This window comes from Mustela nivalis (genome assembly GCF_964662115.1).
Source record: "Mustela nivalis genome assembly, chromosome: 6".
Classification (NCBI taxonomy): Eukaryota; Metazoa; Chordata; class Mammalia; order Carnivora; family Mustelidae; genus Mustela; species Mustela nivalis.
In genome coordinates this window covers 144,196,065-144,220,425 of record NC_139025.1, presented here as the reverse complement: position 1 = coordinate 144,220,425, position 24,361 = coordinate 144,196,065, and the positions used below count along the sequence as shown (strand labels likewise).

The window sequence follows — 24,361 nt, the reverse complement described above, 5'->3', positions numbered from 1 at the left end:
ATCAGGAACCATTCCCTCTGAGAACTCTTGTATAAATAAATAAAGAAACTCAGATGAAATCAGTTCAAATTGATGATTCACATTTTGTGAGCTAATAGAACACTAAGTTTTTTGTATGATCTATTACCCAGTATTAGATGACTGAAACAAAGATGTCAAGTTAAGATTCATAAAAGGAAATATCTCTAAGCATGGCTGGTTACTTTGCAGAATAGTCATGGATTATTTGTACAAAATGCTTATCAACAATCTCATTCTTCTTCTAGAACAATTTTTACAAAACTTCTTTCCAGAAGCTGTTTGGAAATATACATATCCCTGCAAATAAAACATTCTACTCATAATGCTTTATTATCAGTGCTTAAGTTACAATTAAAGAAAAACTATTTTATAGATATCACTATTTTTTTTCACTAAGATTTTGAGCCACTGAGAATATAACCACCAAGCCCATGCAAATACATATTCATGGTATCAGTATTCATTTGATAATAGAACTGGTGAGTCCAACTGTGAGTTTTTCTTTTAGTTCCTGGAAGAATGAAACAGAACCCTTGAAGTTTGTTAGTATGGAGATTGTGATTTTATTTGTTCAACAATCATGAATTGTTTACAGTTAAGTCCCTCCTCTGCCCTCCTGTAATTTTATGGATCTTCCACAAAATCTTGCACTTCCCCTTTTGCTGCCTACACTACCTTAAGCATACTTATCCATAGTGACATAGGGGGTTAATTTTCTCCAAAATGTCCTTTTTGAAATAACTATGCACCAAGGTTCTTTTTATCTTTTTTTAAAATATTTTATTTATTAATTTGACAGAGAGAGAGAGAGATCACAAGTAGGCAGAGAGGCAGGCAGAGAGAGGGATGGGGAGGCAGGCTTCTCGCTGAGCAGAGAGCCTAATGCCAGGGCTCAATCCAAGACCCTGAGATCATGACCTGAGTCCAAGGCAGAGCCTTAATACAGTGAGCCACTTAGGCACTCCCAAGCTTCCTTTTATCTTTAAGTGGTTTGGTCAAATATCAGTTGTATCATACCCTCACTCCCAGACTACCCAGTTTAATCCACATCACTTCCTATTATAATTTCATGCTTTTTCCCATAGCACTTTATCACCATTAATGATTTTTTAAAAATATTTTTGTTTGTTTTTCTTTATTAGCTGTTTCTTTTCCTGAAAACTAACTTTAAAAAAATGGGGTTTTGTTTCCTCACTGTAACGTTCCTGGTGCTTAAAACAGTTCCTAGTACAAAGCAGGTGATCAAAAATGTTTGTTGAATGAGTACATGAATTAATGGAGTACAATCAGCCTCTGTTGTTTTAAAAAGAATCTCCAACACCATCATAGTATAATAAAATTTTATGTGTCACATTTGTTAGGGGTTCTGATTTATGTCTTCTCATTTCAGGAGCTGATGGATACTGAACCAAGGCAATGAGGATTAAGCAAACCACACACTAGTTCATTCCCACACAAAAATGATAAAGAGCAAATTTGGTCATATTTTACTGGGTAATGTAGGCAAATTGCATCTACCATTTGCCAAAAGAAAAGAGGCTGTGATAATGACAGAGATGGTATTTGTATATGGGGGCTGGGGAACACCTCTCTAAGAGAGTAACCTTTGAGTTGAACTCTAATTTATTACCAGAGGCTGACAGCTCTCATGTCCTAAAACATGATTGAGATCCCAGATCTACGTGATCTGTCTAAAATGAATAGATTTACCTTACCTCTTAGTATTGCTGCATTAAATAAGGTAATTCATATAGAACACTTAGCAATTAGAAATTAGTAATGGAAATTAGTCTGGAAATTAGTAAATGCTAAAAAATGGTATCCATTATTAATATTATTATCACTACCATTTGAAATCATTTTGAATTAAATACCAAGTCTTTCTTAAAACAATGAAATGTGAAAGCATATCTAAAAAGAGATCAATGTTAAGTGGATTTTGTCATAAAAATGGTCATCCAGGTTGTAGGATAATCACAGAGTTAAATATTGAGTCATGTTTGGTTGAAGTGGCTGCATACAGACTAACATGTAATGTAAGTAGTTGTTGAAACCAGAGCAATGATGGGATATGTTGAAGAAAGCAATTTTTTTGAAGACCAGGCAAATAAAATTTTCCAGAAATACAGGGTTAAATTTTATTCAGAATTTATGTTTTATAACCCACTTACGACTAGCAGATGGAGGCATTAGGAGGAATATGTTGTTCAAGGGCTGCCTGGGTGGCTCAGTCAGTTAAGTGTCTTGACTCTTGGTTTCAGTTCAAGTCATAAACTCAGGGTCATGAGATTGAGCCCCACCTCAGGCTCTGTGCCAAAATTCTCTCTCTCCCTCTCTCTGCCTTCCTTCCCACTTGGGCACTCTCCCCCTCTATTTCTCTCTCTCTCTCTCTCTCTCATAAATAAATAAATAAGTTGTTCAATAATAATAGTTGATTCTGGAGACAAAATATTAAGTAAGTATTATCTTTGATTACTTTTAGGTACATTACAAATTTTACAAGGATCATCTTTTGTTATATGGGCATGTGCTATAAAATAGAATGCTTTTAAAAGAGTAATATGATAATATAAATAATTGTATAATGCCAGGGTGTTAACTTTAACAACAGTGAAGAAAAACATCGATATTGAATTACAGGAGGAAATTATAAGAAGAACAACTTGATATAGTAGTTTAGAGGTAATTTTGACAAGATGCCTTTATAGTGGAGACAGATGATGCTGACTTTGCCTGCAAAAATAAATAAAAGAAACATTCTATTTCCCCTGTATTGTTTTAAACTCACCAAATTGAAAGTAATTAGGCATGTTGGTTAAACACATGGTACTTATTAATAGAGTAATTAACATAGATTTCCACAGTCATGTGAGAATGTATATATTAATACTTGATTTATTATGCAAGGACATTATGTTTTTTAACTCATTGGTGGAAATCATGAACATTACTACAATTTAGGTTATATATTTACTGGAAAGCCTACTTGAAGTTACGTTGTACAAAGAAGAGTTTAAAAAAGACACAGAAATAAGATCCAAAATGGTTGCTTATAATCACATGCTACTAATTAGTGTTTCGTTAACACTGATTGTTAAGGAGTACAGTGTGACTTACATTTCCATTTTGATTTAACACATTTTATCTAGGTGTTTAGTTGTTCATGGGTATGAGAATGTATTTTACCACTCACTGAGATCTCAGTTGTAGCTCTGATATTTCTGACTTAACTGAGCTTTTTCCACCTCAAGTTTTAGGGAAAAAAAATTACCATTCCTCAAAGCACTAAATTACTTTTAGTATTACAGTTTCTAGTCCTTTGTCTCTCCTTGATCTTCTGACATTTTTTTTCATGTCTCCTCTTGTAGTGCACTTAAGCAGAGCTATTTTGATTAAATAACTCCCCAGAGGACTGAGATTATAATACAATAGTCTTCCAAACAGGTTATTCTTGAGTACATATTGCCATTATGCAGTGCAGATACAAAATCAGTATTTCATAAATGCATGTTTCTATGAAATCTGCCAAGTAGATGAATATCTCTTTCATTGTTCCTGACATCATTGAATTATAAATAATAAAGTGAAGCTCAAATTGTTTATTTGCAATGGAACAGCTCTGAGAAAAATTTCAGTTATCAATGATATAGTAACCTCTAAGAAAGACGGTAACTTTAAAATTACAGTGAACATGATCTGAAATAATTTCCCTTAAATTGGGCAATTGCTCAGAATTGCCATAAATCAATTCTCCAAATCCAATAGAGTTAAAATGAATGGAGTACATTCTTAGTTAATTCACTTTTTTTTTTTTTAGATTCAATCTGCTTCAGTATTTTGGAGTTAAGATGGCATAAGATTGGTAAAAGTAATTACTAATTACTAATTAGTACAATTGTAATTAGTACAATTTCACCAGGGCAGAGCACTTCATTAAGTTTACTCAAATAGTTTACTCTTCAGACAAATTGGTTTGCTCCTTTTAAAAACAGCTCCCAGGAAAAGTACTTTTCCTTCCTTATGTCAAAAGATTACTATCATCATGAACTTGGAAAACTTCAAATTCTAAAGTAAAACATGAGACGATTTAATTGAATCTTCAGAACTCTACTTTTTAAGTAAAATAAACCCAAAGATAGAATTTTTATCATGTGATTAACCATTAATCTCTTCTCACTTTTCATATAGTTTAACTTTTAACAAAAACCAGACTGTATATTAAATCTTTAGCATATAACAGGCCTATGAAACCTGATACTAATTTTAAAATTCCCATTTCATATAGCTATCTTAATCCACTGGCTTCAGAAACAGTGAAAAATTCTTGAAAGATTTTTTTTTTAAGATTTTATTTATTTGGGGCACGTGGATGGCTCAGTCAGGTAAGCCTCTGCCTTCAGCTTAGGTCATGATCCCGGGGTCCTGGAATCCAACCCCACATCAGGCTCCTGCTCAAGAGGGAGTCTGCTTCTCCCTCTCCTTCCGCCTGCTGCTCCCCCTGTTTGTGCTACATGGTCAAAATTAACTAGAGTTTACTGTATATTTGAAATTTGCTGAGATAATAGATCTTAAGTGTTATCACCACACACACACACACACACACACACACACAGAAAAAAAATATTAACTACATGATGTGATGGGCAAGCTAATTAGCGATATAGTGGTGAATGTTTCACAATACATATACATACACACTTTTAAATCATCACGTATCCTCAATAAAACGGATAAAAATTTTATAAGTGAACAAAACTGTAAATCAGTGACAAAGGACAAAAAAAGAAGTTCTTCTTTAACAAACAAATCGCTTAAAACTGTTTTGTGCTGTATATTTTCTCAAAGTGCTTTATTTTGAATAACAAAAATTTTAATGTCCTTTCTAGTAGTTCATTAACTGGAACACGATATGGCCGTTAGTTTTGAGAGATTTAATACACTTTGGTAAGAGTTTAGAATGTTAGGTTTATTTGTTTTATCTCTTCTGTTAGGGTGAACAACACAAAATAAAGAAAATGATAGGGAAACTGTAGAGTGGTAAAGGGAAATAGAAAGTCCTTTTTGTTATTTAGCCAGTTAAACTAAAGTAAATTTGGAGGTTTATTTTGCTTGCTATTTCTTACTTAAAATTAAGAGGTTAATCACGGTTAGGTATCTATCTAATTTTTGCATGAAAGATATACTTACTAAATAGTGCATTTTCAAACTTTTATGAAGTTTTGGAAGAGGAAGGGTGCAAGAATTTTCCCACTGCAATATATGTGAGGTACACTTGACTAAAAAAAGTTTGAAATGTACACTTAATTTCTAGAATTTCCTGAGCTGTGATTATATATTAATAATGAATAAGATCAACAGTGAGGAGGAGAAAGTAGTTGTCCCAAGGATACAATTCCTTTTTATTGAAAAAAAATTAAAGCAAAAGGCTACTACTGTACCCTGATTCATCTCCACTGACAGGCCAATACTGACACCACTGTACCTGACTTTCACCAATCCTTCATCATTTTTCCTGTGATCCTACAGCTATTACCATCTTTTCTGACTTGACCAAACAAAACATTGAAAAAGAACACTTACTGTATATCTAAATTAATAAAACCAGGGGTGGAAAAAGAAACACTGTGCACTTGAGATATTTTTGCTCTCATAAAATATAGAGGTGCTCATGAGTTCAAGAGCTCTTTGGTTATAACTTCTAAGCATTCTAGCAATAAGAAAAAAATATGTTTATAAAAAAAATAAAAAATTAAATTCAGTATAAAAAAAATCTGTTTTTAACTGTATTTTGTAAAATTCTTTTCTTTTTCTTTCATTCTCTCTCTTTTTTCTGCCATTCTATTTGTAGCACTTCTGAAAATATAATAGTCACAAAACATCAACTTTCATTTTTCTCTGGGCTGAATATAAAAATTCGGAATATTTTCATATCTGTTTCTTATCATTGATCATGCAGCTTTTGGTCTTGGCAAAATGAATTGAAAATTTTATAGGTGATAGTATGTTTAAGTATATTTTACTCTTTTAATTTTACATTAAAAAGGTCTTTCTCTTTCTCACCAATTTATTTCATATTAACACTGAGATATGTAAAAAATAAACCAAAAAAAAGTATACAGAATGAGGTTAAAATTTATATAAATTTGAGATATTTATTATTTGATATTCTTACTTTCCTCATTAAGTTCATGTTACTTTTAATATTAGCTAAAATAATATCTAATAATGTTGTGCTTTTTATAAAACATACTATCATATCATTAATTTTATGATAGAATTATTTTAATATAATAATTTTGCAAATCCAGTGTGTTTAAAATTTCAGAATACTCTAAAGAATGAATGGGTCAACCGGGAAATTAAAGAAGAATTGAAAAAAATTATGGAAACAAATGATAATGAAAATACAATGGTTCAAAATCTGTGGGACACAACAAAGGCAGTCCTGAGAGGAAAATATATAGTGGTACAAGCCTTTCTCAAGAAACAAGAAAGGTCTCAGGTACACAACCTAACCCTACACCTAAAGGAGCTGGAGAAAGAACAAGAAAGAAACCCTAAGCCCAGCAAGAGAAGAGAAATCATAAAGATCAGAGCAGAAATCAATCCTATCAAAGTACCATCCATCTTTTTCAAAGAAATGGAACAAATAATGCTAAAATTTATATGGAACCAGAAAAGACCTCGAATAGCCAAAGGGATATTGAAAAAGAAAGCCAACGTTGGTGGCATCACAATTCCGGACTTCAAGCTCTATTACAAAGCTGTCATCATCAAGACAGCATGGTACTGGCACAAAAACAGACACATAGATCAATGGAACAGAATAGAGAGCCCAGAAATAGACCCTCAAATCTATGGTCAACTCATCTTCGACAAAGCAGGAAAGAATGTCCAATGGAAAAGAGACAGCCTCTTCAATAAATGGTGCTGGGAAAATTGGACAGCCACATGCAGAAAAATGAAATTGGACCATTTCCTTACACCACACACAAAAATAGACTCAAAATGGATGAAGGACCTCAATGTTCGAAAGGAATCCATCAAAATCCTTGAGGAGAACACAGGCAGCAACCTCTTCGACCTCAGCCACAGCAACATCTTCCTAGGAACAACACCAAAGGCAAGGAAAGCAAGGGCAAAAATGAACTATTGGGATTTCATCAAGATCACAAGCTTTTTCACAGCAAAGGAAACAGTTAACAAAATCAAAAGACAACTGACAGAATGGGAGAAGATATTTGCAAACGACATATCAGATAAAGGACTAGTGTCCAGAATCTATAAAGACCTTAGCAAACTCAACACCCAAAGAACAAATAATCCAATCAAGAAATGGGCAGAGGACTTGAACAGACATTTCTGCAAAGAAGACATCCAGATGGCCAACAGACTCATGAAAAAGTGCTCCATATCACTCGGCATCAGGGAAATACAAATCAAAACCACAATGAGATATCACCTCACACCAGTCAGAATGGCTAAAATCAATAAGTCAGGAAATGACAGGTACTGGCGAGGATGCGGAGAAGGGGGAACCCTCCTACACTGTTGGTGGGAATGCAAGCTGGTGCAACCACTCTGGAAAACAGCATGGAGGTTCCTCAGAATGTTGAAAATAGAACTGCCCTATGACCCAGCAATTGCACTATTGGGTATTTACTCTAAAGATACAAATGTAGTGATCCAAAGGGGCACATGCACCCGAATGTTTATAGCAGCAATGTCCACAATAGCCAAACTATGGAAAGAACCTAGATGTCCATCAACAGATGAATGGATCAAGAAGATGTGGTATATATACACAATGGAATACTATGCAGCCATCAAAAGAAATGAAATCTTGCCATTTGCGACAACATGGATGGAACTAGAGCGTATCATGCTTAGCGAAATAAGTCAAGCAGAGAAAGACAACTATCATATGATCTCCCTGATATGAGGAAGTGGTGATGCAACATGGGGGCTTAAGTGGGTAGGAGAAGAATAAATGAAACAAGATGGGATTGGGAGGGAGACAAACCATAAGCGACTCTTAATCTCACAAAACAAACTGAGGGTTGCTGGGGGGGAGGGTGTTTGGGAGAAGGGGGTGGGATTATGGACATTGGGAAGGGTATGTGCTTTGGTGAGTGCTGTGAAGTGTGTAAACCTGGTGATTCAGAGACCTGTACCCCTGGGGATAAAAATATATGTTTATAAAAAATAAAGAATTATAAAAAATTATAAAAATAAAATTTCAGAATATTTATTTCAAAGCTGTGACTTCAAGATTTTTATCTATTTGTGTTTAAAAAATTGGATCTCCGAACATTAGTTTGAATAAATGAAAATGAACGTGAAAATCAGAACAGAAATGGAATCTAAAGTTATTAAAATTTACCCAGGTGTCCATTGCTCTAAATAAATTTGGAATAGAAAGTAGAAAGTCATATTTTAGGGAAAATAACTTGAGGATGTTCAATGTTCTTAATATCATTTTGAGACTGACACCATTATCAGCTTATTTTTTTGCCTGTCTCTCTAGGTGTGGACCTTATTATTATTATTTTATTCTGAATACATGATATCTATCTAATTACAGTTATGTAAAATAATCCAGTTTTCAGAAGAATTATTATTCTTCTGAATAATAAATGACATTTTTTTGCTTCCTGACACAGACATAATCAGAAATTTTTTCTCATCAGTGAATACTCATGGCATGAAAAGGTATTTAATAAAATAATCAACTTTAACTATGTTATCATTGTTTTTGTCATTATTATAAAACTATTATAATAATATTCATTACTCTTAAAAGTCAAGAAAAATAATCATGCCATATATGTCCACATTCTATGTAAAATAATTTTCATTTTTCACAAATTTCCTTTCAGACTGCCCATATCCATGTATGTTTTACATCATTACTGCTCTACTCAATACTTTTGTTTACATTTTAGATTTGACAACAGTCATATCTTCCTTATTTTCTAGTTTCTATTCCTGACATACTCATCTTTTAGTATTTAAGGCTACGATCCATCCTTTGGTTTTGCCCAGTGTTAGAACTAATGACTGCCTAGCCACTCCCAGAGCAGTAGAATTTTCTACCCCATGAAACTGATTATTTACATGCCAGAGTTCTTTCCAGTTCAGGCTAAATTCTGGAACACTGAAGTTGAAGTGTAATAATAGATGCCACTTTGGTTTAGTGTTTATTTTGAGGAATAGACATTTTAAAAACAGCAAACGCAGGGAGAAACATTTTCGGAACTCCCCTTATCTGCCTAAAGACAGATCCCCATAGGGAACTCAGTTATCATAAACCCCCTGGATTTTCATCAACTCTTATCACAAGACAGGAGACTAGCTGTGACACTACATGTACACAACCTTTGTCATAACTATCATATTTTTCATTCAGTCTTCTAAGGACCCATTCAACTTTTCTGAAAAACATTCACACTCCCTTAAGAGGCCTATGCAACCTCTCCCCTTTCCTTATTAATATGGTATTTAATTCCAAATTCTACACCAGTTCAGAGACTTACTCACCTTTTCTCGGTGACTCCCATGTAAACATGAGGTACACATGTTAAACTTCTGTTTGTTTTTCTCTTATTAATCTGTTTTACATTAGGAGGGCTCAGCTCAGAACTTAGAGGGTAGAGGAAAAATATCTTTGCTTTCCCAGAATATCTGTTTGTAACATTATCTTATCTATTGCTCTAATATCTTATGTAACCAAATTCTGGCATTATCTCCAAGGTAATAATACATAAACTCAAACCTAAATTCCTATTTCTATACTAATGAAATTCTTAAAATTGAATTTTAAAATACCATTTATAATAGCATCAAGACTAAGAAGTATTTAGAGATAAATCTAGAAAAACATTACCTATACACTGAAAATGATAAAACATTGAAGAGAGAAATTAAAATAAATAGGGAAAAACTTTTTCATAGATGAGAAGACTAAATATTGTTAAGATATCAATATTCACCAGATTTTTCTGTAGATAGATTCCCCAATCAAAAGCCCCAAAATATATTTTTATAGAAATTGAAAAGCTGAATCTAAAATTTAGAATCAGCCAACACAGAGAAATTGAAATCTCCAAAATAAACAAGTAACTTTAAAATAAAACAAAGTTAAAGGAGTAACACAACCTAAATTGTAGGCATATTATAAAGCTACAATCAAAACAGCGTCATATTGATGTCAAGATAAACAAATACAGCAGTGGAAAAGAAAGCTCAGAAGTAGACCCATACAAGTCTCTTTCATACTTCCTTTAAACCATTGACACTAATTTCTATCAAAGGTAAAACAGCAAATCAAGGAGTAAACTTAGTCTTTTCTTTTATTTTTTTAATTAATTAATTTATTTTCAGCATAACAGTATTCATTATTTTTTCACCACACCCAGTGCTCCATGCAATCTGTGCCCTCTATAATACCCACCTCCTGGTACCCCAACCTCCCACCATCCCCCTGCCACTTCAAACCCCTCAGATTGTTTTTCAGAGTCCATAGTCTTTCATGATTCACCTCCCCTTCCAAAGTTAGTCTTTTCAATCAAAAAAGAAAAGTTCAAAAAATTGGATTACTACTGCAAAAATATGTTGCTTAATCCATACTTCATTCAATATACAAAATTAACTCAAGCTGAGTCAAGACCTAAATGTAAGACCTAAAGCTATAAAACTTGGAGAAAATACACAAAGAAAAATCTTCATGATCTTGAATTATGGGGAGATTTCTTGACTATGATATCAAAGGCACAATCTGTTTTTCAATTAAAAAGAATTAAGATAGTTTGAAAGTCGGTGTTAAAAGAATGACAATGCCAACTATTTGGGAGGGAGAAGTTAAGATGGCAGAGCATTAGGGGGACCTTAGGCTTATTTCATATCTCAAAAACACCTAGATAAATATCAAATCATTAAGACTACCCAAGAAATCAATCTGAATGCTGAGAGAAAAAAAACTTTCAGAATTAGAGGGAAAGAAGCAGCCACACCTTGGAAGATAGGATGTACAGATACATGATTTCTGGGAAAAGGGAATCATAGATACTGTAGAAGGAAGTGAGCCTTGATTTCCAAGAGAGGAGAAAGAGAGATAGAGAGAAAAACAAAAAGAAAGTGGTGTGCTGGGGGTTCCACTAAAGAAACACTTCCCCAAAACTATTGACTTGTAAAACTAGAGTGGACAATTATCACAAGTTTTTATAAGCAGGGAGCTGAAAATGTGAAGTTTTAGAAGATTGCACCACTGTTGGGTGGCACCTGGTAGGTATAGCTTCTGTGTGGGTGGAGGGCAGAGGTCTTGGAGGGGACAGAATGCTCTGAGGATCCCCTGGGTCACCCTGGAAGAGACAGTTCCCCTCCTTGGATAACATTTGGGAGAGGTGGCACAGTCTCTCTGGAAATGAAAGAATTGGTAGGCACCACTGTGTTGCATTGTTCTTTAGCATAGGGTCAGAGACCCTTACTGAGGGCAGCAAACCTTGGTGCCAGATTTTTGCTGTGCTTAGCTATAAACTGTGAACAACTATGTGGTTGTGGGACAATTTTTCTGGGACTAACTGGCACCACCCACAGTGTGGCAAGACCTTCCCCTCAAGAGTCCGAGAAGATCTGCACTAGCACTGGATCCCTAAAAATTGGAATTTTGAAATCCAGTCATATGCCTGAGATAAAACACAAGAGAACTGTGCCACCTGCCATGCAGACAGCTCAGACACAGAGTGAATGTAAGGCTCTGACAGAATCCAGGGACATAAGAGAGGAGATTGTTCACTCTTCTGGGAGGGTTTCCTGAAGAGTAGCAAGTGCAAACTCCCTGCTCTGGGGAGGAAAGAGCAGGCAATGCCCTTTCTCCCATATCCATCAGAACTGACCATCTCAGTGAGCATTACAACACCCCCCAGGGGAGGCTGGAGATGTTAAGACAAATCCCACTCCTCCACACACAGACACACTCTAGGTTCACCTTTACTAGGGCAAGCAGGCCTGAGAAGAAGTGCAGACCTTCCCCCAAAAGACCAACACAAACCCCTCAGGCACATCAATCTATTGATCACAGAGTGCTGTAAATCTTTAGCTCTAGGGGAAATAGGATCTAGCTTCTTTTAATAGGCAGACCAAAGCTTACCTAGTTAAACTTGCCAGACAGTGGACAAGGTCTTCTACAGAGTTTCTCCTTGCTTCCACTGCAGTCAAGGAGAAACTCTGCAAAAGACTGACCTGATGGAAAGATAAGATGCAACAGAAGAGCACACACTCTGAAGCAGATAAGACACAACAGAAGAGCACACACTCCTGAAGCACCAGGCCCAAGACTGTATAGACCTCTTCTTAGTATAGCCATCTCTCTCAAGAACAGTTATATAACAGGTTTTCTGAACATACGCATGCACACACACACACACACACACACACACACACACATACAGAGCACACAGTGATCTAGACAAAATAACAAGACAGAGGAATTCACCCCAAAAGAAAGAATGGAAAGACATAATGAATGGGGATTTAATCAAAACAGATATAAGAAAGTTGTCTGAACTAGATTTTAAAACAACAATCATAAGATTACTAGCTGGGCTTGAGAAAAGACACTAGAGAATCCCTAACTACAGAGATAAAAGAACTAAGAACTAGTCAAGCCAAAATAAAAAGTGATAACTGAGTTGCAAAATTGTTGGATGTAATAACAATGCGGGTGGATGAAGAAGAATGAATAAGTCATATAGAAGATAAAATTATGGAAAATAATGAGGCTGAAAAGAAGAGGGGAAGAAAAGTATTGGATCACAAATGCACAATTAGGAAACTTTGTGACTCCATAGCATTGATATCATAGGAGCCCCAGAAGAAGAGAGGGGAAAAGGGTCAGAAGGTTTATTTTAGCAAATTACAGCTGAAATATTCCCTAATCTGGGGAAGGAAATAATCATCCAAATTCAGGAAGCACAGAGAAATGCCATCAAACTTAACAAAAACCAGCCATCGCCAAGACATAGCACAGTAGAATTTGCAAAATATAAAGGTAAGGAAAGAATCCCGAAAGCTGCAGGGGAAAAGAAATCCTTAACCTATAAGGAACAACAAATTAGGTTTACAATAGATCTATGCACAGAAACCTGGCAGACCAGAAGAGAATGGTGCAGTACCCTAACCCTAGGGTGCTAAAGGGGGAGAAATATGCAGCCAAGAATACTTTATTCAGTGAGACTGTCATTAGAAGAGGAGAGATAAAGTTTCCCAGACCATTACAGTCTTTGAAAAATACTGGATAAATTCACCTCTTTACAGCTGGAAAAAAAAGTTTCCCAGATAAATAAAACTAGATGAATTTGAAGCCACTAAACCAATCATAAAAGAAATATTAAAGGGGACTCTTGAGTGGGAAGCAAAGACTAAAAGCAACAAACACTAGAAAGGAATAATGAAATCTCCAAAAACAGTGACTTTACAGGTAATACAATGATACTAAATTATTATTGATCAATAATTACTCTGAATGTAAATGGACTAAATTCTCCCTCTCCCTCTGCCTCTCCCCCCAGCTTGTGCTCTCACTCTCTCTCACTTTCTCTCTCTTTCCCAAATAAATAAATAAAATCTTAAAAGAATGGTTAACCAGGAAATTAAAGGAGAAGAAAAAAAATATGAAAACAAATGTAAACAAAACATGGCAGGGGCACCTGGGTGGCTCAGTGGGTTAGGCCTCTGCCTTTGGCTCAGGTCATGATCTCAGGGTCCTGGGATCAAGTCCCCCGTCAGGCTCTCTGCTCACCACCCCACCCCACTTGCCTCTCTGCCTGCTTGTGATCTCTCTCAGTCAAATAAATTGATGAAATATTAAAACAACAACAATAACAAAAACATGGCAGGTCCAATCATTTGAGGTGAAGCAACGGTGGTTCTATGGAGGAAGTATATAGAAAGAGTCTTACCCCAGGAAGCAAGAAAAGTCTCAAATAGACAACTTAACCTTACACTTAAAGGAGCTAAAAAAGAACAATGAATAAAGCTTACAGCTTACAGAAGAAGGAAAATAATAGAGATTAGAGCAGAAATAAATGATATAAGAACAGCAACAACAACAAAAACACAGTAGAATAGATCAACAAACTAAGAGGTAGCTCTTTCAGAAAATTAAAAAGATTGATAACCCGCTAGCAGAATTTTCAAAAAGAAAAATGATAGGACCCAAATAAATAAAATCATGAATAAAAGAGTAGAGATTACAACCTACATCACAGAAATACAAATATAAGAGAATATTATGAAAAACTCCAAGCCAAAAAACTGGGCAATCTGGAAGAAATTAATAAATTTCTAGAAGCGGGTTACCTGGGTGGCTCAGTGGGTTAAAGCATCTGCCTTCGGCTCAGGTCATGATCCCAGGGTCCTGGGATCGAGCCCTGCATCGGGATCTCTGCTCAGCAGGGAGCCTGCTTCCTCCTTTCTCTCTGCCTGCCTCTCAGCCTACTTGTAATCTCTGCCTGTCAAATAAATAAATAAAATCTTTTAAAAAAATTAAAAAAATAATAATAAATTTATAGAAGCATACTAATTATTAAAACTGAAACAGAAAGAAATAAAACATTTGAACAGACTTATAACCAGCAAAAAAATTGAATCAGTAATAAAAAATCTCTCAACAAACAAAAGTCCAGACCCAGAAGGCTTCCAAGGGGAATTATAACAGACATTTAAAGAAGACTTAACTCCTATTATTCTCAAACTGTTTCTAAAAAGTAGAAATGGAAGGAAAACTCTCAAACTCATTCTATGAGGTCAGCATTAGCTAAATTTCAAAATCAATGAAATACTCTACTAAAAAGGAGAATTACAGACCAAGACCCCCAATGAACATTGATGCAAACATTCTGAAAAAGTTATGAGCAAACTGAATCCAACAATACATTAAAAGAATTATTCACATGATCAAGTGAAATTAATCTCTGAGCTGCAGATTTGGTTCAATATTTATAAATCAATCAACATGACACACCACATTAATAATAAGAAAGGATAAGAACCACATGATCCTCGCAATAGATGCAGAGAAAGCTTTTGACAAAGTACAGCATCTATTCTTTATAAAAACATTCAACAAAATAGGTATAGAGGAAACACATCTCAACACCATAGAGACCATCTAAACAAAGACCCACAGCTAATCCTCAGTGGGGAGGATTGCCTGGATGGCTCAGTTGGTTAAGCATCTGCTGTCAGCCCATGTCATAATCCCAAAGTTGTGGGATCGAACCCCACATCAGGCTCCCTGCTCACTGGGGAGTCTGCTTCTACATCTCCCCTGCCCCTCTCCCTGATTATGCTCAAGCTCTATCTCTTAGACTGTCTCCTTCTTCAAAATAAATAAATAACATCCCAAAAAAATCATCCTCAATGGGGAAAAACAGAGAGCTTTTCCTCAATAGTCAGGAACAAGTCAGGGATGTCCAATCTCACTGCTGTTATTTAGCATAGTATGGGAAGTCTAGTCTCAACTATCAGACAACAAAATCAAGAAGTCAAAGGCATCCAGACCATCAAGAAAGAAGTCAAACGTCCACTATCCACACATAATAGGATGCTCTATGTAGAAAACCTGAAAGATTCCAGCAAAAAATTACTAGAACTGATACACAAATTCAGCAAAGTCACAGGATACAAAATCAATGTACAGAAATCTGTGACACTTCCATACACCAATAATGAAGCAATAGAGAGAGAAACCAAAGAACCAATCTTAGTTACAAATGCACCCAAACCCATAAGATATCCAGGAATGAACCTAACAAAAGAGGTAAAAGGTCTGTCTTCTGAAAACTCTATAATGAAATTGAGGATGACAAAAAAATGGAAAAACATCCCATTCTCACAGATTGAAAGAACAAATATTGTTAAAATGGTCTATACTACCTAAAGCAATCTATACATTTATTAAAACCCCTGTCAAAATACCACCAGCATTTTTCACAGAGCTACAACAAACAATCCTAAAATTTTTATAGAACCATAGAGGACACAAAATAGCTAAGGCAACCTTAAAAAGAAAACCAAATCTGGGGGCATCACAATTCTGGACTTTAAGCTATATTACAAAGGTCTGGTACTGGTGCAAAAATAGACACAAAGATCAATGGAACACAATAGAAAGCCCAGAAATGGACCTGCAACTATATGTCAACTAATCTTTGATGAAGCAGGAAAGACTATCCAATGGAAAAAGGACAGTCTCTTCAACAAATGATGTTGGGAAAACTGGACACAATGTAAAGAGGAATGAAACTGGACCACTTTCTTCCACCATCCACAAATATAAATTAAAAATGGATGAAAGACCTAAATGTAAAACAGGAAATCATCAAAATCCTAGAGAAGAACACAGGCAGAAACTCTGAAACTGGCCATAGCACCTTCTACTGGATGTGTATCCTGAGGCAAGGGAAACAAAAGTGAATATAAACTATTGGATCTTTATCAAGATAAAAAGCTTATGCACAATGAAGGAAACAATCAAAACTAAAAAGCAACCTTGAGAATGGGAGAAGATATTAGTAAATGACATATCTGCTAAGGGGTTAGTATCCAAAATCTAGAAATAATTTACCAAACTAAGCACCTCAAAAATAAATAATCCAGTTAAGAAATGGGCAGAAAACATGAATGACATTTTTCCAAAGATGACATACAGATAGTTAACAGACACAGGAAAAAATGGTCAACATCACTCATCATCAAGAAATATAAACCAAAACCACAATAAGATTCCATCTCACACATGTCAGTCAGATGGCTAAAATTAAGAACACAAGAAACAACATATGTTGGTGAAGATGTGGAAGAAAGGGGAAATGTTTACACTGTTGATGGGAATACAAACTGGTAGAGACACTCTAGAAAACAACCAGGAGGTTCCCAAAAAAGTTTAAAAAAAAACAAAAAACTACCCTTCTGCATGGCAATTACACTTAGGTACCTGAAGGATACAAAAATATTGATTTGAAAGGGCTCATGCACCCTGATGTTTATAGCAGCATTATGAATAATAGCCAAATTATAGAAATACCCCAACCGTTCATTACCTGATGAATGGATAAAGAAGAGGAAACACACACACACACACACACAAACACAGGGATATTACTCAGCAATCAAAAAGATTTGCAATGAAGTAGATGTTGTTAGCATACTATATGAAGTTAAATAAGCTAGTCAGAGAAAGGTAAATACCATAGGATTTCACTCATATGTAGAATTTAGGAAACAAAACAGAGGAGCATAGGGGAAAGGGAAAAAAGAGACAGAGGAGGAAGCAAACAACTAAAGACTCTTAACTATAGAGAACAAACTGAGGACTTATGGAGGGAGGTGGGCAGGGAGATGGCGTAAATAGATGATGGATATTAAGGAGAGCACTTGTGATATATACTGGGTGTTATATGCACATGATGAATCGCTAAATTCTACAGTTGAAACCAATTTTACCATATATGTTAACTAAAATTTAAATATAAACTTGAAATTAAAAAAGTCCAACCATTGATTGAAGGAAAATATTTGTAAAGCATATATTGGATATATGGATATATTGGATAAACACATTTTGTCTAAAATGTGTAATAAACAAAAAAATGAAAAATGACAAAATATTTAATATTTAAACAGAAACTGTTTTTTAAGATTTTATTTATTTATTTGACAGAGATAGAGAGATCACAAGTAGGCAGAGAAGCAAGCAGAGGGGAGGGGGAAGAAGGCCCTCCCACCAAGCAGAGAGCCTGATGTGGAACTCAATCCCAGGACCTCAGGATTACTACCTGAGCTGAAAGCAGAGGCTTAACCCATTGAGCCACCCAGGAGCCCCTTAAGCAGAAACTTTATCAAAGAAATCTCTCATTTAGTGATAAGAGTTTAATCAATGAAGCATGACACTAACCAATGAAGCAGAAGATTTCAGATTTCTAGCACTAATATCTAAAATTTAAACATAATTTTACTTATGTTTCTATTGGACTTCAAAAGAAAGAGGAAACAAATGGACTCTTCTTCAAATAGATAACTTGTTTTAAAAATAGAAAAGCTGTATCATTAGTTAATTAGAGCTTACTAAATTTTTAATTTATATATAACATCTGTAACTAGTAAGCATTTTTAGATATCATGGTAGTTGATGGAAATAAAACAAAACAAAATTTGATTTTTTTGGACAATACAATATTTATATTAGTTGATATAAATTAATTAGACTTCTTTAATTTTATTACCAACATAAGCACTTTCATGTTCCAGTGGCCAAACACAAAGTAAGATATTTGACAAACTTAGCAAGTAAGGAATATTTATAGTTCAAAGCTGGATATTTGATCAAAAGCCTTTTAAATTGTATCTGACTTTAAAAATAGCCATTATTCCCTTTTCCATCAATTTTGCTTTAATAAATTTTGGTCATTAAGGAACCTAAAATTCTGAATGGCTTTCAGTGTTTTATTTAGCATGGACTTTAAGCTTTGGGGAGAATTTTTTTCAAAATATAATCATGTTGGTGCTATTTGTTATGGACCAAAGCTAGAGAGTTTAGTATTTTAGAGCCAGTTCTTTTCATCAGTCATTTGTGAAATAGCAATGGCATTTTCACTACAGGCTTCCTATTTTTATTATTCTTAAAGTTATAACTACAAAAGTTAATGTAATAACGTGACCCTATTTCACCAATCAAAAGTTGAACCATAAATGTTAACACTTTTATCAACTCACCAAAGAATTCTTTGGCGTAACCAAACTGTATATCCCAGTTCAATACACTGCTTCTTAATTTTTTTCAAATTTATTTTGGGATTTGATAAATATTTGAATATGAATTGTATTTAATTTTCTTTTTTTAGGAAGTCTCTCTATATAATGCATCAATAAGAAAGAAATCACAGTGCTATTTTATTTTGGTTGGTATAACATATTAAAAATTAATCCCACAAAGTTAAATTTTGGACTTCCAAGACCTGGTCTCCAAAAATATTTGAATCAGTAGAATGATAAATTAATTATATTGTTCTTTCTCTCTACCATAGTCCACTTACACATGTGATAGAAAATCTGTAGAGCCAACTCTCAGGTATTATCATTTTTATTAATGATAGTATTGTGTTGTCCACTTACAATAAAAGAATTGTGAAACATAATCCTTGAACACATATATGTAAGTTCAAGGTATTATCCAGATATTTGGGTATCAAAAAGCATGAAAAATGAAAAAGACCAGTATAAGTTGCCATTTTATCTTTTAAAATTTTCTAAAGGAAACGAGAACTTACAAACAGTGTATTACTATTTATTTTATTATTATTGTGTGATTGAAAACAACAGGGAAATCTGGTCAAAGGGTACAAACTTCCTGTTATAAGACAAATAAGTTCCAGTGATCTAATTAGCAATACTATTACGTACTTGAAGGTTGTTAAGAAAGGATGTCTTAAATATTTTCTTTTTTTTTTAATTTTTTATTTTTTATAAACATATATTTTTATCCCCAGGGTACAGGTCTGTGAATCACCAGGTTTACACACTTCACAGCACTCACCAAAGCACATACCCTCCCCAATGTCCATAATCCCACCCCCTTCTCCCAAACCCCCTCCCCCCAGCAACCCTCAGTTTGTTTTGTGAGATTAAGAGTCACTTATGGCTTGTCTCCCTCCCAATCCCATCTTGTTTCATTTATTCTTCTCCTACCCACTTAAGCCCCCATGTGGCATCACCACTTCCTCATATCAGGGAGATCATATGATACTTGTCTTTTGCTGCTTGACTTATTTCGCTAAGCATGATACGCTCTAGTTCCATCCATGTTGTCGCAAATGGCAAGATTTCATTTCTTTTGATGGCTGCATAGTATTCCATTGTGTATATATACCACATCTTCTTGATCCATTCATCTGTTGATGGACATCTAGGTTCTTTCCATAGTTTGGCTATTGTGGACATTGCTGCTATAAACATTCGGGTGCATGTGCCCCTTTGGATCACTACATTTGTATCTTTAGGGTAAATACCCAATAGTGCAATTGCTGGGTCATAGGGCAGTTCTATTTTCAACATTCTGAGGAACCTCCATGCTGTTTTCCAGAGTGGCTGCACCAGCTTGCATTCCCACCAACAGTGTAGGAGGGTTCCCCTTTCTCCGCATCCTCGTCAGCATCTGTCATTTCCTGACTTGTTGATTTTAGCCATGCTGACTGGTGTGAGGTGATATCTCATTGTGGTTTTGATTTGTATTTCCCTGATGCCGAGTGATATGGAGCACTTTTTCATGTGTCTGTTGGCCATCTGGATGTCTTCTTTGCAGAAATGTCTGTTCATGTCCTCTGCCCATTTCTTGATTGGATTATTTGTTCTTTGGGTGTTGAGTTTGCTAAGTTCTTTATAGATTCTGGACACTAGTCCTTTATCTGATATGTCGTTTGCAAATATCTTCTCCCATTCTGTCAGTTGTCTTTTGATTTTGTTAACTGTTTCCTTTGCTGTGAAAAAGCTTGTGATCTTGATGAAATCCCAATAGTTCATTTTTGCCCTTGCTTCCCTGCCTTTTGCGTTGTTCCTAGGAAGATGTTGCTGTGGCAGAGGTCGAAGAGGTTGCTGCCCGTGTTCTCCTCAAGGATTTTGATGGATTCCTTTCGAACATTGAGGTCCTTCATCCATTTTGAGTCTATTTTTGTGTGTGGTGTAAGGAAATGGTCCAATTTCATTTTTCTGCATGTGGCTGTCCAATTTTCCCAGCACCATTTATTGAAGAGGCTGTCTCTTTTCCATTGGACATTCTTTCCTGCTTTGTCGAAGATGAGTTGACCATAGATTTGAGGGTCTATTTCTGGGCTCTCTATTCTGTTCCATTGATCTATGTGTCTGTTTTTGTGCCAGTACCATGCTGTCTTGATGATGACAGCTTTGTAATAGAGCTTGAAGTCCGGAATTGTGATGCCACCAACGTTGGCTTTCTTTTTCAATATCCCTTTGGCTATTCGAGGTCTTTTCTGGTTCCATATAAATTTTAGCATTATTTGTTCCATTTATTTGAAAAAGATGGATGGTACTTTGATAGGAATTGCATTAAATGTGTAGATTGCTTTAGGTAGCATAGACATTTTCACAATATTTATTCTTCCAATCCAGGAGCATGGAACATTTTTCCATTTCTTTGTGTCTCCCTCAATTTCTTTCATGAGTACTTTGTAGTTTTCTGAGTATAGATTCTGTGCCTTTTGGTTAGGTTTATTCCTAGGTATCTTATGGTTTTGGGTGCAATTGTAAATGGGATTGACTCCTTAATATCTCTTTCTTCTGTCTTGCTGTTGGTGTAGAGAAATGCAACTGATTTCTGTGCATTGATTTTATATCCTGACACTTTACTGAATTCCTGTATAAGTTCTAGCAGTTTTGGTGTGGAGTCTTTTGGGTTTTCCACATATAGTATCATATCATCTGCGAAGAGTGATAATTTGACTTCTTCTTTGCCGATTTGGATGCCTTTAATTTCCTTTTGTTGTCTGATTGCTGAGGCTAGGACCTCTAGTACTATGTTGAATAGCAGTGGTGATAATGGACATCCCTGCCGTGTTCCTGACCTTAGTGGAAAAGCTTTCAGTTTTTCTCCATTGAGAATGATATTTGCGGTGGGTTTTTCATAGATGGCTCAACAAGAAATCCAGCCGAGACCAAGTTCACCTACCTCTTAAATATTTTCATCACAAAATATAAGGTGTTGAATTTGTTAACTGTCCTTATTGTGTTAACCATTTTAAGAGATATATATATATATATGTATGTATATATATATATATATATATATATTCATCAATCTGCACACCTTGAACTTACACAATTTTATATGTCAATTACATTTCAGTAAAGCTGCAAAAGAGAGAGAGAGAGAGGGAATTTAAACCAAAAAGGTAGGAAGAATATAATAAATATAATATTAGCAAAAATAATTTAAGTTTTGTTTAAAATTCACTTCATTTAGAGTGCCCAGGTGGCTCCATGGATTAAGCCTCTGCCTTTAGCTCAGGTCATGATCTCATGTTTCTGTGATTGAGCCCTGCCTCTGGCTCTCTGCTCGATGGGGAGCCTACTTCCCCCTCTCTCTCTGCCTACCTCTCTGCCTACTTATGATCTCTCTCTGTCAAATAAATAAATAAAATCTTTTCCTTATCCTTATCCTTATCCTTCTTCTTTCTCTACTTTTTAAGTCAAATCAACAAAACAAAGAAACAAATTAACAAATGCATTACCATTGATTAGCAATAGGGTTAGACCAGCAAATGAACCATCAATAGCTATAAATGTATCTTCTGATGTTGGTTTGCAGAATATAGTCAAAGCCTGATTCAGGTAATATTTCTCACCATTGTCTGCCTTTTAGAGTCCAACTTACACAGGTGTCCATTGTGAAATTATATTATGTGACCCTATTGATTTAAAAGTTTGTTTTCATTGAATGGCTTTGGGTTCACAGAAGTGCTCATCTTCTCTATATTAGACCATCTTGACCTATAATTTAACTTTGTGTTATTTAGCATAGCTAGAGAAAAAATATATATATAAAACATGGAAACTCACTTCTCAAACAATTAAAATATACATTGTGTATTGTATTATAGCATCTTTGACCCCATTTCTAATTCTGACTTCTGTATTTTGTTTATGGCTAGTAATAATAATTCGTCCATAATTTGCATTGATGAGAATATCCATGTATAAGAAATGCTTCTGTGACTTTTCTACTTTAGAGCTGGAAGGAACTTTATAAACATTAAATAATTAATTCTTACAACACTCAAGGCAAAATTTAATATTCTCACTTCATAACCAGGGAAATGAGAACAGAATGGAAATTTATCGGCTAAATGCGTTAGATAAAATGCATGTCAGGTCTAGGATGAGAATTTGTAGTGCAAATCAAGATTTGAAGATGCTAAAAGTAACTAGTCTTTAGAAGGATTATACATTATTATTTGCAACTAATATATTCAGAGTTCTTGAGAGGAAGATGTCTTGTACTTTGTCATAAGTTGAGCAAAATTATCAAACTTTTTGAAGAAACTGGAACATTGGTAAATTGCATTAGTAAATGATACAAACTATAATTTTTTTTACTACATTCTATTCTTTCCATGTATTTTTGGCATAAATATGTGATTTTTGAGCTGGAGTTTCACATTTCAGTGAGTTTCACATTCCATAATTCATATTTTACTTTTTGCATTCACAGTTTTAATATGAGTTACTTGAGTAAAGCTCATACAAGTGATAGAACAAAAAATATGCTATGATATACCAATTTTTGTGGTTGAAAGGGACAAATTTTCTTACAAAAATGATTTTCTTTCTACTTAATATAGCTATAGTTATAGGAAGAAAAAACATTTTTAATAATATAAAACTCATTTAAAAAACAGCTTACTTAATGCTGACTTAAGCAGATGAAAAATACACTTTAAATGAGAAACCAATATAGAAACCAGAAGTATAAAAAACTTTTTTAACTTTTCCCATACCTCATATAGCTTATGGGAGATAGAGAGTCCATTACAGAGAACAAAAAAGGGGTAATAAAAAGGAGCTGGATTTCAAATTTCAGGTGACCTCAATATGCCAAAGTTTTCTCATACAAAATCATACTTTTTGATGCCCCTATGCATTCCATAAGTGAGGAGGCATGGGATGAAGAAATCTTGGATGTAAAAGAATATAAAATATTCTTGTACACCTGAAACTAATATAGCATTGTATGCTAACTAGAATTAACATAAAAACTTCAAACAAAAATAAAGAAAGAGAATATAAAATGTAAGTAGATATTTTGGATTCCAAATTTTGGAAAAAAAACTCATCTATTTTTCTTCCATTTCTAAGTCTCCTATTTTTCTGAGACAAAAACATTTGCTTTCCACTAGTGATTCAGAATATTTAGATTATGATTATGTATTAATCTAATGTATCTGCAAAGATTTAAAGGCATTTTCTGGCAATGTCTGAACTTTTAAAGGTAAACAAGGACATCTTCTTCTTAGTTACAGAAAACATGTTGAAACCAGTGAGAGCTGGGTCCCCTGGCTGGCTCAGTCAGTTGGGTGACTGCCTTTGGCTCAGGCCCTGATCCTGGGATCTAGCTAGATCAGGCTTCAGATCAGGCTTCCTACTCAGTGAGGAGCTTCCTCCTCAGTAAGGAGGCTCAGTGTCAGGCTTCCTGCTCAGTGAGGAGCCTGCTTCTCCCTCTCTCTCTGCCCCTCCCCCTGGTTGTTTTCCCTCTCTCTCTCTCTCTCACATG

General features: G+C 34.9%; 2 long non-coding RNA genes across 3 annotated transcripts in view; one reads left to right on the top strand and one right to left on the bottom strand.

Moving 5' to 3' along the window:
- Positions 1-24,361, bottom strand: part of LOC309867667 — a 720,752-nt gene that overhangs the window by 6,142 nt on the left and 690,249 nt on the right. The gene's annotated exons all lie outside the window — the stretch shown is intronic.
- Positions 1-24,361, top strand: part of LOC309867668 — a 41,208-nt gene that overhangs the window by 3,773 nt on the left and 13,074 nt on the right. The window contains exon 2 of one of the 2 annotated variants that reach the window (XR_014313298.1): positions 19,107-19,150. The exons of the other annotated variant lie outside the window; for it this stretch is intronic. This is a non-coding gene — a long non-coding RNA (uncharacterized lncRNA). The remainder of the gene's footprint in view (positions 1-19,106; positions 19,151-24,361) is intronic. 2 annotated transcript variants of the gene reach the window in all.